The sequence below is a fragment of the Lissotriton vulgaris genome, chromosome 5, assembly GCF_964263255.1.
Source record: "Lissotriton vulgaris chromosome 5, aLisVul1.2, whole genome shotgun sequence".
NCBI classification, from domain to species: Eukaryota; Metazoa; Chordata; class Amphibia; order Caudata; family Salamandridae; genus Lissotriton; species Lissotriton vulgaris.
Genome location: NC_141693.1, coordinates 789,104,566 through 789,119,905, shown reverse-complemented (window position 1 = coordinate 789,119,905; position 15,340 = coordinate 789,104,566). Strand labels below are relative to the sequence as shown.

Sequence of the window (15,340 nt, the reverse complement as noted above, 5' to 3'; positions counted from 1 at the left end):
GCAGCGTCTCTATGGCAAACTCATAACGAGAAATAGGGTCTCTGAGATGGTATCAAGCAGTCGCACTAGACCGCCAATAGATGCATTCAAGTCAAAAAGGATACAGACAAATTCAGTTACCCGTGTGTGGATTGGTCCGGTTCCCGATCATGTTATTGGGAATCAGCCAATCCTAACTTCGATAGAAACAAATACATATAGCAGTGTCTAAAGTTTGAGAATGTGAAGCAGTATTTCGTAAAGTTGTGCATTGAAATAAACAGGAAAAAAGTGTATAGAATTGAAACAAAGTAAAATAAAATAAAATGACTGATTTGCATGTGGCCATGTCTGAACTAGGGTGGCTGAGTGAGCTAAAGAATGGTGATGGATTAAAGCCAGATCAGTTGACTGAGGGTGAGTGTTTGATTTGCTCAAACGCTCCGTCCATCATCCCCTTTTGTTTAGCTTTTTTCGCCCTAAGCTGGCAGGGTAAGCTCAGACGTGAGTCCCTTGCTCACTTGGCCATTGGATTCAAGATAGCCTGGCTGATGAAGATTATGAATCCGAAACCGGTCCCAGGATGCTTGTATCCGGTCCAGGGAAGACATGGCTTGGGAGCTCGGGCTGGACTGTTCCCATGAGGAACAGGGTCTGACTAATTTGCATATGGCCATTACTGAACTGGGGTGGCTGAGTGAGCTAAAGAATGGTGATGGATTAAACCCAGATCAGTTGACTGGGGGTGAGTGTTTGATTTGCTCAAACACTCCGTCCATCATCCCCTTTTGTTTCGCTTAGTTCGCCCTAAGTTGGCAGGGTATGCTCAGACGTGAGTTCCTTGCTCACTTGGCCACTGGATTCAAGATAGCCTGGCTTATGAGGATTATGAATCTGAAACCGGTCCCAGGATGCTTGTTTCCGGTCCAGGGAAGACATGGCTTGGCAGTTCGGGCTGGACTGTTCCCATGAGGCACAGGGTCAGACTGATTTGCATATGGCCATGTCTGAACTGGGGTCGCTGAGTGAGCTAAAGAATGGTGATGGATCATTAAACCCAGATCAGTTGACTGGGGGTGAGTGTTTGATTTGCTCAAACGCTCCGTCCATCATCCCCTTTTGTTTCACTTTGGTCGTCTTAAGTTGGCAGGGTATGCTCAGACGTGAGTCCCTTGCTCACTTGGCCACTGGATTCAAGATAGCCTGGCTGATGAGGATTATGAATCCAAAACCGGTCCTAGGATGCTTGTTTCCGGTCCAGGGAAGACATGGCTTGGCAGTTCGGGCTGGACTGTTCCAATGAGGCACAATGTTAGACTGATTTGTATTTGGCCATGTCTGAACTGGGGTGGCTGAGTGAGCTAAAGAATGGTGATGGATTAAACCCAGATCAGTTGACTTGGGGTGAATGTTTGATTTGCTCAAACGCTCCGTCCATCATCCCCTTTAGTTTCGCTTTGTTCGCCCTAAGTTGGCAGGTTATGCTCAGACGTGAGTCCCTTGCTCACTCGGCCACTGGATTCACGATAGCCTGGCTGATGAGGATTATGAATCCGAAACCGGTCCCAGGATGCTTGTTTCCGGTACAAGGAAGACATGGCTTGGCAGTTGGGGCTGGACTGTTCCCATGAGGCACAGGGTCAGACTGATTTGCATATGGCCATGTCTGAACTGGGGTCGCTGAGTGAGCTAAAGAATGGTGATGGATCATTAAACCCAGATCAGTTGACTGGGGGTGAGTGTTTGATTTGCTCAAACGCTCCGTCCATCATCCCCTTTTGTTTCGCTTTGGTCGTCCTAAGTTGGCAGGGTATGCTCAGACGTGAGTCCCTTGCTCACTTGGCCACTGGATTCAAGATAGCCTGGCTGATGAGGATTATGAATCCGAAACCGGTCCTAGGATGCTTGTTTCCGGTCCAGGGAAGACATGGCTTGGCAGTTCGGGCTGGACTGTTCCAATGAGGCACAATGTTAGACTGATTTGTATTTGGCCATGTCTGAACTGGGGTGACTGAGTGAGCTAAAGAATGGTGATGGATTAAACCCAGATCAGTTGACTTGGGGTGAATGTTTGATTTGCTCAAACGCTCCGTCCATCATCCCCTTTAGTTTCGCTTTGTTCGCCCTAAGTTGGCAGGGTATGCTCAGACGTGAGTCCCTTGCTCACTTGGCCACTGGATTCAAGATAGCCTGGCAGATGAGGATTATGAATCCGAAACCGGTCCCAGGATGCTTGTTTCCGGTCCAGGAAAGACATGGCTTGGCAGTTCGGGCTGTACTGTTCCCATGAGGCACAGGGTCAGACTGATTTGCATATGACCATGTCTGAACTGGTGTGGCTGAGTGAGCTAAAGAATGGTGATGGATTAAACCCAGATCAGTTGACTGGGGGTGAGTGTTTGATTTGCTCAAACGCTCCGTCCATTATCCCCTTTTGTTTCGCTTACAGGCGCTGGCAGCAGAGGTGCATAATGCAACAGGCGTTCACACTCAGGGCTGGACTGGCAGTAGCGAGCACCGGGCAATGCCCCGGTGCGCCGCACAGGTTGGGGGCCAGTTTGGGGCCACTCTGGGCCGTTTTTGTTACAGGGCCGTTTTATGCAGCATAGCTGCAAAATCGGCCCTGTAACAAAATCGGCCGAAAACCGGCCCCGGCAAAGCGCTCTGCGGCACCCACAACTCCCGGCGGAGGGGGGCCCGGCCGAGCACTTTGCCAGGAATGGTTTTGGTTCCCAGTCCGACTCCAGCCCTGTTCACACTGCACAGGGGTCTGCAGACACTAACACTGCTGTAATTCATACCACACAATTGCTGAAGGCTCCGACACTGCAGAAGGGCACACATCACAAATGCTGTCCATCACAGGCGTAAGAGTGCATACAGTCCTCTGTGGAGCAGTACACTTGCACAGGGGTTATGAACTGCCCGGGGATCTCCAGAATTACTTCAGTCTTGGCGCACACTGCATTGGACAGCCACCGCTCTGCCAGGTGGGGTGCAAGAGGCTGCAGACCCCGATTGCATAATGCACGCTTTACATATGTGTGCAGGCTCTGGTACCAGGTCTGTGAAGGGTTAAGGAAGTGGACACTGTGGTTGCAGTCTCTGACTGTAGGGGGAGCACTCTGCACATAGGCCGTAGCCTCCGACTGTAAGGGAGTGCACGCTTTGATTGCAGTCTCCGACTGCAGGGGGTGCACAAAGCACGGAGGCTACAGTGTTAACCTGTATGGGGACTCATATGGCACCCGAGGTGTTGTGGGTTCCACCTTCCGTCCCAAGCCCTTTCATGGAGGGCCATTCTTGCTCATAAACTCTGTGCAATATGGGCCTGGTTCCAGCGCTGCTTTTGGCTGCTTTTCATACTTTGATGAGGTGACTGGAAGCAGAACAAGCATTTCCAATGCAATAGGTCTCGCATTGGGAAAGTTTGAGCTATTGGTATTGTAAATGACACATTTTTTATTTATGTTTTGTTTTTGAAAATAGCGAAATTAATAGCTTTGTCATTTACAATGCCAATAGTTACAACTTTTGCAAATGTGACACCAATAGCATTTGTAATGCAATATGTTTTGTATTTAAGTGACTTACATGTATTGATATTACAAATAACAAAGGCTTTTAATTTTTCTATTTAATTAATACTTAAATAAAAGGTATTGTAATTTCTAATGGCAATAGCTTAAACTTTTGTAAGTAACTTTTGTGAAGATTATGTTCAGTGTATTTTATTGTGACAAAAATCCAAGAACAGAAGTGAAATATTAACATCTTTTTGTTACATTGGTAATAAAGCTTGAATCATTGAGAGAACATATTTGAACCAGTTGTTGTTGAATGGTTGCACAGATTGATGCTGTGGTGGCGCTGAGTGATGTTGTGATGGCGAACGAGTGATGCTGTGGCGTTCAGTGATGCTGTGGTAGCGCATAGTGATGTTGTGGTGCCCCTGAGTGATGCTGTGGTGGTGCTGAGTGATGCTGTGTGCTATGCCATGTTTTGTTTTGCTTCCCTATGTTTTGTTTTGTTATGCTATGCTATTTTTTGCTATCCTATGCCTTTGATTTGTTATGCTATGCTGTGTTTTGTTATGCTATGCTATGTTTTGTTATGCTATGCTATGTTTTGCTATTCTATGCTTTGCTATGCTATGTTGTATTTTATTATGCTATGCTTTGTTTTGCTATGTTATGTTTTGTTATGCTATGCTATGCTTAGTTCTGTTTGGTATGCTATGCTTTGGTATGCTTTTATATGTTTTGCTATGCTATGTTGTGTTGTGTTTTGTTAAGCTATGCTATGTTTTGTTGTGGTTTGCTATGTTTTGTTATGCTGTGTTGTGTTTTGTTATGTTATGCTACGTTTTGTTATGCTATGCTATGTTTTGTTTTGCTATGCTATGTTTTGTTTTGCTATCCTATGCTTTGTTTTATTATGATATGCTATGTTAAGTTTTGCTATCCTATGCTTTGATTTGTTATGCTATGCTATGTTTTGTTATGCTATGCTATGTTTTGTTCTGTTTTGTTATGCTATGTTTTGTTATGTTATGCTATGTTTTGTTCTGCTATGTTTTGTTGTGTTTTGTTATGCTATGCTATGCTTTTTTGTGTTTTGCTTTGCTATGTTTTGTTTTGTTATGCTGTTTTGTTTTGCTATCCTATGCTTTGTTTTGTTATCCTATGCTTTGTTTTGTTATGCTATGTTTTGCTATCCTATGCTTTTTTGTTGTTATGCTATGCTGTGTATTGTTAATCTATACTTTGTTTTGTTATGCTATGCTGGTGAGGGTGTGTGAGGATGAGTGAGAGTGAGGGTGAGTGAGGGTGTGTGAGAGTGAGGGTGTGTGAGGGTGAGAGGGCTGTGAGGGGGTGTGAGGGTGAGTGAGGGTTGTGTTGATGTGTGAGGGTGAGGGGGTGTGAGAGGATGTGAGGGTGAGGGTGTGTGAGGGTGAGGGCGCGTGAGGGTGAGGGCGTGTGAGGGTGAGGGTGTGTGAGTGTGATTGAGGGTGTGTGAGGATGAGAGGGGGTGTGAGGGTGAGGGGGTGAGGGTGAGCGGTGTGAGGGTGAGGGGGTTTTAGGGTGAGGGGGTGTGAGGGTGAGAGGGTTTTGAGGGTGAGGGGGTTGTGAGGATGAGGGGGTGTGAGGGTGAAGGGGTGTGAGGGTGAAGGGGTGTGAGGGTGATGGTGTGAGGGTGAATGAAGGTGTGTGAGGGTGAGGGGGTGTGAGGCTGAGGGGGTGTGAGGGTGAAGGGGGGTGAGGGGTTGTGAGGGTGTGGGGTTGTGAGGGGGAGGGGGAAAAAGACATGTTTGCAGGGCAGAGGATTTGTAGAAGACCTCTTAATGGGAGAGAAAGAGGCCGAGCATTTGACCGAGGATAAGAGCAGCTGTCCGCACTCAAACATGCATCTCTGGGGCTGGAAATGCTGCTGTCTCCAATTCAGACTTTCTCTGCAGATCGCCACTATAATTGCGCATATATTTACTCAAATGGCTGTCCTATTTGAGCTGTTTACCAAGGGTCAACTCGCAATTGTAGTCTTTACGAATTACAGTTTAGGAGCCCACACAGCCCACAATAAATAAACAATTTTAACGCATGCCTATGGACATTTTAAATGTTAAAAATAGGGACGATGATGGCTTAAAGCGATACAAGCATATTAAGCCACAGATAAAATAAAGCACGGTCACTAGACACACATAGTAAAAGAGTAGGGGAGCTGCCAGCAAATTTTTTTGGGGGGAATCAAACTTGGCGACTTGTTATTCACGGAGTCAGCAACCAAGCAGGAATTTCAAGGTCCCGGTAAATAATGGCCAACTAAAGTGGTCACGAAGCACGAAAAAAAGGATTTAAAATAACACGAGTAAAGTCCCAAAAGACCGCAGAAATCAGAACAAGGGAATGATCCAATGAGACCGCTGGGACGACGTTAGGTGCGGCGGGAGGGGGCGGGGATGGTGTGCTGCGGAATGAGTCCTCGACTCGTGCTACTAAGGTGAGGTGAGAGGAATGCAATACTGAGGGAAGGCGCGTGCTGCGAACACTAAATCCTAAAGGAACCTGGCACTGTGACCAATGTCTGTTCGAAAATAGTTAAAGGAAAGCACGTGTATAACAGCAACAGTAACAACACATTAAACATTTTGATTTTCGTGGTTCGGGCTGTGGTAATGCCCTCCTTGTTAGTGAGGAGAACCAGAAGGCTTGGTGGGCAGGGGGCGTGCTGGGGGCAGGTGGCGTGACAGCAAAGCTCTTAAGCTATCAGCATTCGAGGGGGGCCACTGACAGGAGTAGTGTTTATCCAGCGTGAACTTTGTACTGGCATGCAGCAGGTTAGATTAAAGCCCGAGGGTCGCCGTAGGAAATGGGGTGAACTCTTACAGGAAAACAAGCAGGGGGCAGGGGAGGAGGGTTCCGCGCGTGAAGGAGCCTGGCCAGAGGTGTTCGGTTAAACATGAGATTTTCTTTCTCATCCGAAAGAAAGACAGGCGAGGAACACATGATGTGAGGAAACAAACACGGAGGTGTGAAACTTCCGATGTTTGTCTTGAGACGCACACAGCCGTGTGAAGTGCCGTCTGTGCCTTTGAAGCAGATTTACCTTTGAAGCAGATATACAGTGAAGTGTGCAACCCGAAGCCTGGCTTTCATGTGCACGCGCTTTTTAGGTCAATGCGCTTGTGCATTGAGCTTGCTCTTCACGGGCACAGCAAGAAATCGCCCGATGGTTAAGCTCTTGTTAAGCCCCAATATCTCTTGCAAGCTCAATGCGCAAGCGCATTGAGAGGCGAGACCTAAAAACTGGCGTAGGACTACACTATCTATTCCTCATTTGTTGCTGATTCGAGTCCAGAGTATGTAACGATGTAAGGTTTTTTAGCATTCCAAGCAAAATAGGAGTCTGTTTTGGCGTGCTCCCTCTTCAGAAAAAATAAGGCTGTTTTCAGACCTTTATTGTTTTTGGTGTAACGCAGTGGCAGTTCTTAAAGGGTCCTGTCTACCTAGCTTTATGATGTGCCGGCCCTGCCTTCTGGCTCCATGTTTCCGTTCCTGATCTTTTCTTTTGCAACCCATTGCTATCTGTTGTGTTAGTCTAAATAGGTCAGTGTAAACAATGTCCATCTTCTAAGGAGTTCTCAGACACCCTCTACTCTCTTAATTTCATCTCTCATATCCACTCTCCCACTCACATCAAAGGTCACACTCTTGACCAGATCTGGTCCCTAAATTGCCCTGTAGAGTCCTTTTCAATTTTGCCCTGCACCTGGTCTGACCGTCACCTGATTTCCTTTTCTCTTCCCATTCAACCCCCGGTCAAGCCCCCACTCCCCAAAAACATCTGGGTTCGAGCATGGGGCCGAGTAGACCCAGATAGCCTATCCTCCATACTCACTACCTCCATTCCCCCCCTGCAAGACCTGTCTACCAGTTCCCAGGTCACGGCCATTGATCAGTGGCTCTCTGCAGGTTGTGACTCCATTGCTCCCCTGAAACGGGTTTCAACCAAACGAGAGAAGGACGCCAATCAGTGGTTCAATCAAGATCTTAAAGCCACTAAACTGGCGGTGCGTCGTGCGGAGCGGGACTGGAGGAAAAACTACTGCCCCTCTTTACGCCTGGAGTTTATTAACATCCTGACTCTATATAAAAAAAACATCCTAGAGGCAAAAACCATCTCCTTTTCCTCCAAAATCCTCGCACCCGAAAGCAAATCGAAGGAAATCTTTTCGATCGTTCACAATCTGGCGTTTTCGGACAGAACCTCTCTCAAACCCACTCCTTCCCTGGAACTCTGCCACTCCCTAAATAATTTTTTTATTCAAAAAATCGCAACCATTAAAACTAACATTCCCCCTCCGTCCCCTACCTTTGTGGACCCTCAGTGTCCTCCCCCAAGGACTATCTCACCACCCTCCCACCTCTAACTAAGGAATCGCTGACCGCCATAATTCCACTTGTTAAATCTGGTTCCCCGCTAGATCCTTGCCCGGCTCATATTCTCCGTCACATCTTCTCTAGCTGCCCTGACCCCCCCCTTCACCTTCTCAACAGCTCTCTATCCCAGGGCGTGGTACCCAACTCACTTAAATCTGCTGTCATCGTCCCTATTTTGAAAAAAACGGGCGCCGATCCCTCAATCCCAGCTAATTTCCGCCCTATTTCTCTCCTACCGTTCCTGGTGAAAGTACTAGAGCGCCACGTCACCTACGCCTTGAGCTCTTTCGTGGAGAAGAACGGGGCTCTCGCCCCCCGCCAGGCCGGATTTCGCCCCGCACACTCTACGGAGTCCGTAGTGCTTTCGGTCCTTGACAACCTCAGGGAGGGAATGGATACCAGCCAACCTCAGGCCTTGGTTCTCCTCGATCTCTCAGCCGCCTTTGACATGGTGGATCATTCCATCTTACTTTCCCGTGTCAGGGCGGCGGGGATCGAGGGCACCGCGTTGATCTGGTTATCCTCCTTCCTGAGGGACCGCACCCAGGCAGTTCGCCTGGGCGATTTCACTGCGGACTTCCGCGACGTTCAGTGCGGGGTCCCCCAAGGTTCCTCCCTCTCTCCCCTCTTATTCAGTCTTTACATCTCCCCTCTTATCTTCTCACTGCAACAAATGGAGGTCACCGTATTCAACTATGCGGACGACCTCCAGCTTGTCTTCAACCTTTCCTCTTCCCCCGATTCTGTCCTAAATTTTCAAACCATCATGATCCACATCCGGGACTGGATGAACCACAATCATCTTAAACTCAACCCAGACAAGACCGAGCTGGTGCTGACGGGTGGTTCATCCAGCCCCTGGTCCCCCATCTTCTGGCCCCTTCCCTTGGTTCCCCACCTGTTCCCTCTACCTCAGTTAAAACTCTAGGCATCAAGCTCAACTCCCAACTCACCCTTCACTCCCAGGTCAGCTCTGTGGTTTCTTCCTCCTTTCTGGCACTGCGTACCATTCGCAAGGTGTCCCGTTTCTTCTCTTTTGATGCCCTAAAACTAATCACTCTCGCCATGGTCGTATCCCGCCTGGATTATGGCAACGCCCTATATGCAGGTATTCCTGCATATAGTCTTCGGCGCTTGCAGCAGATTCAAAACCAGGCGGCGCGCCTGGTGTTCAAACTCCCAAAATCCTCCCATACCACTCCCCTCCTAAAGTCCTTACATTGGCTTCCTGTCTGTGCCCGTGTCCAGTTTAAGCTTGCATCTATCACCTTTCAAGCACGACTGGGCACGGCGCCGGCTTTCATCTCATTGGAGATTATCCCCTATGTTCCCTCCAGGGAACTGAGGTCATCTACCCAATCTCTTCTCACTGTTCCACGGTTCCGAAGAAAGAAATGGGGGGGCTCGAAATTTGCGACCCTCGCCCCGATTTTCTGGAACTTGTTGCCTTCAGAGCTCAGAGCTTCAACTTCGTACCTGTTGTTCCGGAAACAGCTCAAAGCATATCTTTTCGCCAAATCCTTTAATTAACACTTATTTTCTCATTCATTGGTTCCATCTTAGCCCCTGATCTTCTGCCTTAATCTCTTTCAGTTTAGCGCCATGAAACCGCTGGTGTACGTGCGCTGTATAAATAATTTTAAATAGAAATAAATAGAAATAGAAACAATAGTTATTAGTAAAAGCAATCCTAACCAGCATGTTAGGTTTTAACTCCTGAGTTTCTATAGTTACCCAGGCCGCCCACTCTTAAGATATATTACCTACCAATATAGATGACATCCGACTCTTACACCTTGTAGCCCTCATTGTCTTATGTAACATTTCCTATACATTGACTTACACATTTATATGGGTCATTGTCTCAATATAATTTGTGTGTGATTTACCGCACTCTGACACCCTGCCCTACATACTTGGCATGACAAGCACTTGGAATGGGGTCCAGATTAGCATGCTACTTGCAGAAAGAAACCATTACAACCCCCCATCAAGGGTAGCAAGCACTATATAAATTCAAACATTTTTCCCTTCTCTATCCCTCCACTATCCTTCTCAATCCAAATAATCTGGCTGATATATCCACCACTCAAATTACTTTCATATTTACACTCTACGAATTCCCCACTAACCCTTTATGGGTTACGAAGAATCATGCTACTCACTGAAAAAGTGCTTTTACACCCCATTAGGGGTAGCAAGCTCTAATAAAGCAAATCTTTTTCCCTTCGCTATCCTTCTCAATCCCAATAATTGACCAACATATCCACCACTCAAATTACATTAATATTTTATACTATACTAGTTCACCACTAATCCTTTATGGGTTCTGATGTAGTGTGCTACTCGCCGAAAAAAGCACTTTCACAGGGGTAGTAAGCACTATAAAATGCAAATACAATACACTACAATAAAAGAAATGAAATACCCATGAGAGAGGTTCTAGGTGAAGGGCACCATTGGCGGATGGGCCATACCAGGCATCGGGATTTTCACAGGAGGCTAGAAAGATAGGAGGCTGGTTTTGTTAGTGGGGGCTGGATTTGTAGCAGTGTAGTAGTTTTGACAGTATTGCTAAGTTCCTTGTATACCCAGCCGTTTTCAGGCAACAACAAAAGTGTCACAATAACACTGGTGATTAATGTACCTGCTGGAGAGAGATTGGAGTTTTGTCCAGTGGCAGTTTTGATAAGGTAGTGCAGAGGGTTAATAAGCCTGCTGCAAAAAATGTGTACTGTGCATATCAAAATACAGTATTTCATGTACGCAGCTCACTGGGTTACTGCTTTTGTTACATAGATTCTTTAGTTATTGTGTAGTTCATAAATGACAATCATAATCTAGCACAGTGAGCTATGAACTGCCATCAAAGAGCTGTTTTGTATTGGTTAGAAAGTTATGGCTGTTTCCCAGTTTTTCATTAGCCGGATGTTGGTAAAAAAAATGGATGTTTGGGGGGAAAAAATTCATATAATTAAAGTCAGGAGTTGTTTTTGGCATTGGAGGGGTTCTCGGTGATCGAGAGGATCAGTTGAGTGTCATCTGCATAGGAGAATATGCGGAGTCCGAGGGATCTGAGGACGTCTGTAATGGGGGTCATGTAGGTGTTGAACAGGGTGGGGCAGAGGGAGCATTCTTGTGGCACAGTGCATGTGATATCTTTGGGTGCGGAGGTGAAGGGAGGCAATAGGATGCTCTGTTTGTGTCCTATAAAGAAGGAGGTGATCCACTTGAGGGCGCCTTGTCATATGCCTGTGTTGTAGAGTCTTTTGTTGTGGGTGTTGCTGTTGCTGGAGACTGTGTCGAAAGCTGCAGAGAGGTCGAGGAGGATCATTGCCATGGTTTCTCCACGGTTGAGGAGTGCTCTGACGTTGTCTGTGGCGGAAATCACTGAGATCTCAGTGTTGTGGTTGGCACAGTATCCTGATTGAGAGGCGTCCAGTAAATGGTTTTGTTCCAGGAGTTTGGTGAACTGCTGGTTGATGGCTTTCTCAAGAACTGTGGCCAGGTAGGAAGTAGGAAAATTGGATGATAATTTTTGAGATTTTTGGGGTCCACGGAGGGTTTTCCTAGGAGGGGTTTGAGGTCTCTGTGTTTCCATCTGTCTGGGAAGATGGAGGAGTTAAGGATGCTGGCGAGTTGCGTGTTGATTGGGTTTGTTGAGCGGTTGTAGAGGTAGTGGAGGCTGCAGTCAGTGGGCGTCTCTGAGTGGATGGAAGACATGATGGCTGAGGTGGTCAGGGTGGTGAGTGGTGACCAGTTGGTGATGGTTTGGCTGGTTGGTTGATGTTGAAATTGTTGTAGATGGTGGTCTTGCTATGGAAGTAGTCTGAGAGGGGTGGATGGTCTCCATGGCTGTCGGTTTGGAGAATTCTTTGACTATTTTGAAGAGTTCCTTTGTGTGGTTGGCTGTGGAGTCGATGAACTGTGCAAATGTCTCAAAACATGTCAACAGTTAGGAAACCACAAATGGACCACATATTTGTTATTCAGAAGTGTGCTCAAAACAAAGTTTTAATAGGATAAAAACAATCAAGGCACTTTACTTGCTGATGTTCAAATGATACATATTTGCAGAAACCGCATTTCCAAAGATTATTATTTGTGCGCTACTTGGTTTTATCAGTAAAACTGCATTTTGGCATTGTTCTTCTCTTTCAAAAGAAAATGTTCTGTATGTAAAAAACAGTGTCCCTTTGTGACCTACAATAATGCCACAACAACGTATACAGTTTATAGTCTATAGCACACTTCTGTGGATTAGTGAGAATCTGCAGGTTAACCCTTACAGAAATGAAACAGTCCAATCATATATAGGTGAAATAAGGAGGGCTGATATATGACTAACCAGGACATTATATAGTAATGTCAACTACTATCTAATCTAACCCAACCCTCATCAACATCTACATGAGCCCCCAGCCGCCATCGCACGCAAACACCACATCAACATTATCTCCTACGCTGACGACACCCAGCTGATACTCTCCCTCACCAAAGACCCAGCCACCGCCAAAACCAACCTACAGGAAGGAATGAAAGAGGTTGCGGAATGGATGAAGCTCAGCCGCCTTAAACTGAACGCAGACAAGACGGAGATCCTCATCCTTGGACAATCCCCATCCGCCTGGGACGACTCCTGGTGGCCCACGCCACTGGGCACCGCACCGACCCCCTTGGATCGTGCACGCAACCTCGGGTTCATCCTGGACCCCCTCCTCACTATGACCAAGCAAGTCAACGTCATCTCATCATCATGCTTCAGCACCCGACGCATGCTTCGTAAGATCTTCCGGTGGATCCCCGCAGAAACCAGAAAGACGTTTACCCATGTCCTCGTCACAGGCCGACTGGACTACGGAAACACCCTATATGCAGGAACCACCACCAAACTCCAGAAACAACTACAACGCATACCGAACGCTTCCGCACGCCTCATCCTCGACATTCCTTGCCACAGCCATACATCCGCCCACCTGAAACTCCTGCACTGGCTCCCCATCAACAAGAGGATCACCTTCAGGCTCCTCACCCATGCACACAAAGTACTCCACGACATGGGCCCGACTACCTCAACAGCCGCCTCTCGTTCTACACGCCCACCTGTCACCTCCGCTCTGCTATCCTCGCCCTCGCCACCGTCCCAAGGATCCACAGAACCACTGCTGTAGAAAGATCGTTCTCCTACCTGGCGGTCAAAGCATAGAACTCCCTCCCTGCACACCTCAGAACTACCCGGGACCATCTGGCCTTCAGGAAACGCCTCAAGACCTGGCTCTTCGAGCAGCAGTAATTCCCCCCTCTCTTCAGCATGAGACCCTGACGGGTGAGTAGCGCGCTCTATAAATTAACTGATTGATTGATTGATTGAATCGTTCTGGACCACAATAATGCCATACCACTCAGCAGTGTGCAGCCAAGGATAGCTCATGCAGGGTGGTTAATAACTCTGTTTTCCTGCTTCATGCTCTTACCCTCACATAAGACCTGTGTGCTACAGGTCTTATCCATCACTCAGTACCGTACCAGCCTCATAACCAATCATCACCAGCTGAACAGAAATGAAATACCTGACATCATCTGACACATAATGCTGGCCACTCTGAGGACTGCATTCTAGTCCAGCACTGCAGGTCCCAATTAGTTACATTCTATGCGTGCTGCTTTACATCTCACAATGGAACTCAGATATGAGATGCTGGTAACTAAGTCCATCCATTCAACCAGTTCTCTCACAAAACATGCCTTCTCAGGACCATGAACTGTAAACGAAATATCAGACTGAACAACCCAGCGCAGTAACCATATAAATAGATCATGATCACATGAAATACCACAAAAACACCTACCCAGTTGCTCAAAACTGCACGAAAAACTGTGACGTGCACAATTGTCTCAACCTAATATAAAAATATCTTGACTTGTACTTATGTTGGTTGTCTATTTCCTTATATATTATTGCGCATTCTCCTCTGATGTGTCTGTAAAACGTACCTTTTGTCCCAAAGTTTTGTCCTGAATTTTGACCTTCTGTCCGGGATTTTTGTCCTGAATTTTGACCATTTGTCCTGAATTTTTACACTCCCTGTCCTGAATTTGCACCCATGCCTGTTGGTCACCCTATATGCAGCAGGTCTCAGGTGTGTAAAGGGGCCCCTCCCTCATTTCATCACACTCTTCCCTCTGTTTGACACTTTTGAGGATTCTCGGTCACTGGAAAATGACAATTTTTTGTACAGAAAGTGCGGCATGAGCTTGATTTTAAATAAAATATTGGCCAGGGTTATTTTCTTGCATAGCCTGTATAATAACAAGCATTGGCATAGCCAATAGGTCGCGCCTTTAGGACCTTATAAGTGTTTAGCCATGTAACAGTTAATGTTGTTGCAGTAAGGAATTTGGCTGCATAACGAAATACTTATAAGGTCCCAAAAGCGAGACCTATTTGGCCATGCCAATACTTGTTACCTTTCAAGTCCGGCCCATCAGTACTGACCAGACCTATCCCTTTATTATTATCCAAGGGCTGTGTCTGACTGACACACCCCCATTGGCTACGTGATTTCTTCATGGGCTATTTAAACGCCCATCGCTGATTGGCTCCTGCCCACGGACTTTTTCCGGCCACTTTACCAGAGGGAAGCGCTTGGATTCCACCAACGAACAGCCGCTTTAGCTTTATCGTTCAGGTATTTCTCTCTGACCGCTCAGCCTCTGCTTCTATTAATCAACCGTCTGACTTCTGACTTCTGCTTTCTGTGTGTTTTTGCCGTTCGTGCCCGAGTGCAACTATTTATGTTTCCCTTCCTCTGTTTACTCCCTTCCTGCCTTGCTATTATCACGTCTTTATCCGCTACATTATTGGACCATGCCTTTGCCTGCTAAATATCGCTAGCAGTCTTGCGTCATTGAGCTAAGAGACTGCCCTTCCCTACTAGGTATTTACCCTCGGACTTTGTAAATTCCTTCTAGCTACGATACTATTGGGGATAGCTTTGAAACTTATATGCGTTTCCTGGTCTTCTTGTAATTTTATTGCAGTGTCCCGTTAATTAACAGTTTCCAGTTCAGCGGCAGTGTTTCCAGTCACGCCCATCAGTCTCTGCACGTTTCTTTTTCATTACCATCACCAGGTGAGTGCTCTGTCCTTGCTTGATCACCATGTTGTTCCCTGAGTGTCACGTGGCCTCGGAACATTACTTCTTGGACACTTTGCTGACTATCTCTCTATCCCAGAACCGCCTCAAGTGTTCTTGTTTGATAAACCGATGCGGTTGACCTAACCTCCCCTACCGTTTCGAATTTCTTACGCCCTCTGCGCATTAGATTAGAGATTATTTATTTATTTATATATATATATATATATATATATATATATATATATATATATTTTCCTGGTTGTGCCGTTCGATAATTAA

General features: G+C 46.6%; 1 long non-coding RNA gene across 10 annotated transcripts in view; it reads left to right on the top strand.

Annotated features, from left to right (window-relative positions):
• The window catches only part of LOC147711569 (uncharacterized), a 91,441-nt gene that overhangs the window by 33,721 nt on the left and 42,380 nt on the right, over positions 1-15,340 (top strand). Inside the window, exons 1-2 of one of the 10 annotated variants that reach the window (XR_015295948.1) lie at positions 14,480-14,611; positions 14,964-15,055. The exons of 7 other annotated variants lie outside the window; for them this stretch is intronic. This is a non-coding gene — a long non-coding RNA (uncharacterized LOC147711569). Of the gene's footprint in view, positions 1-14,479; positions 14,612-14,745; positions 14,861-14,963; positions 15,056-15,340 lie in introns of those variants that run through there. 2 more of the 10 variants (XR_015295950.1, XR_015295949.1) reach the window with 2 other exon arrangements.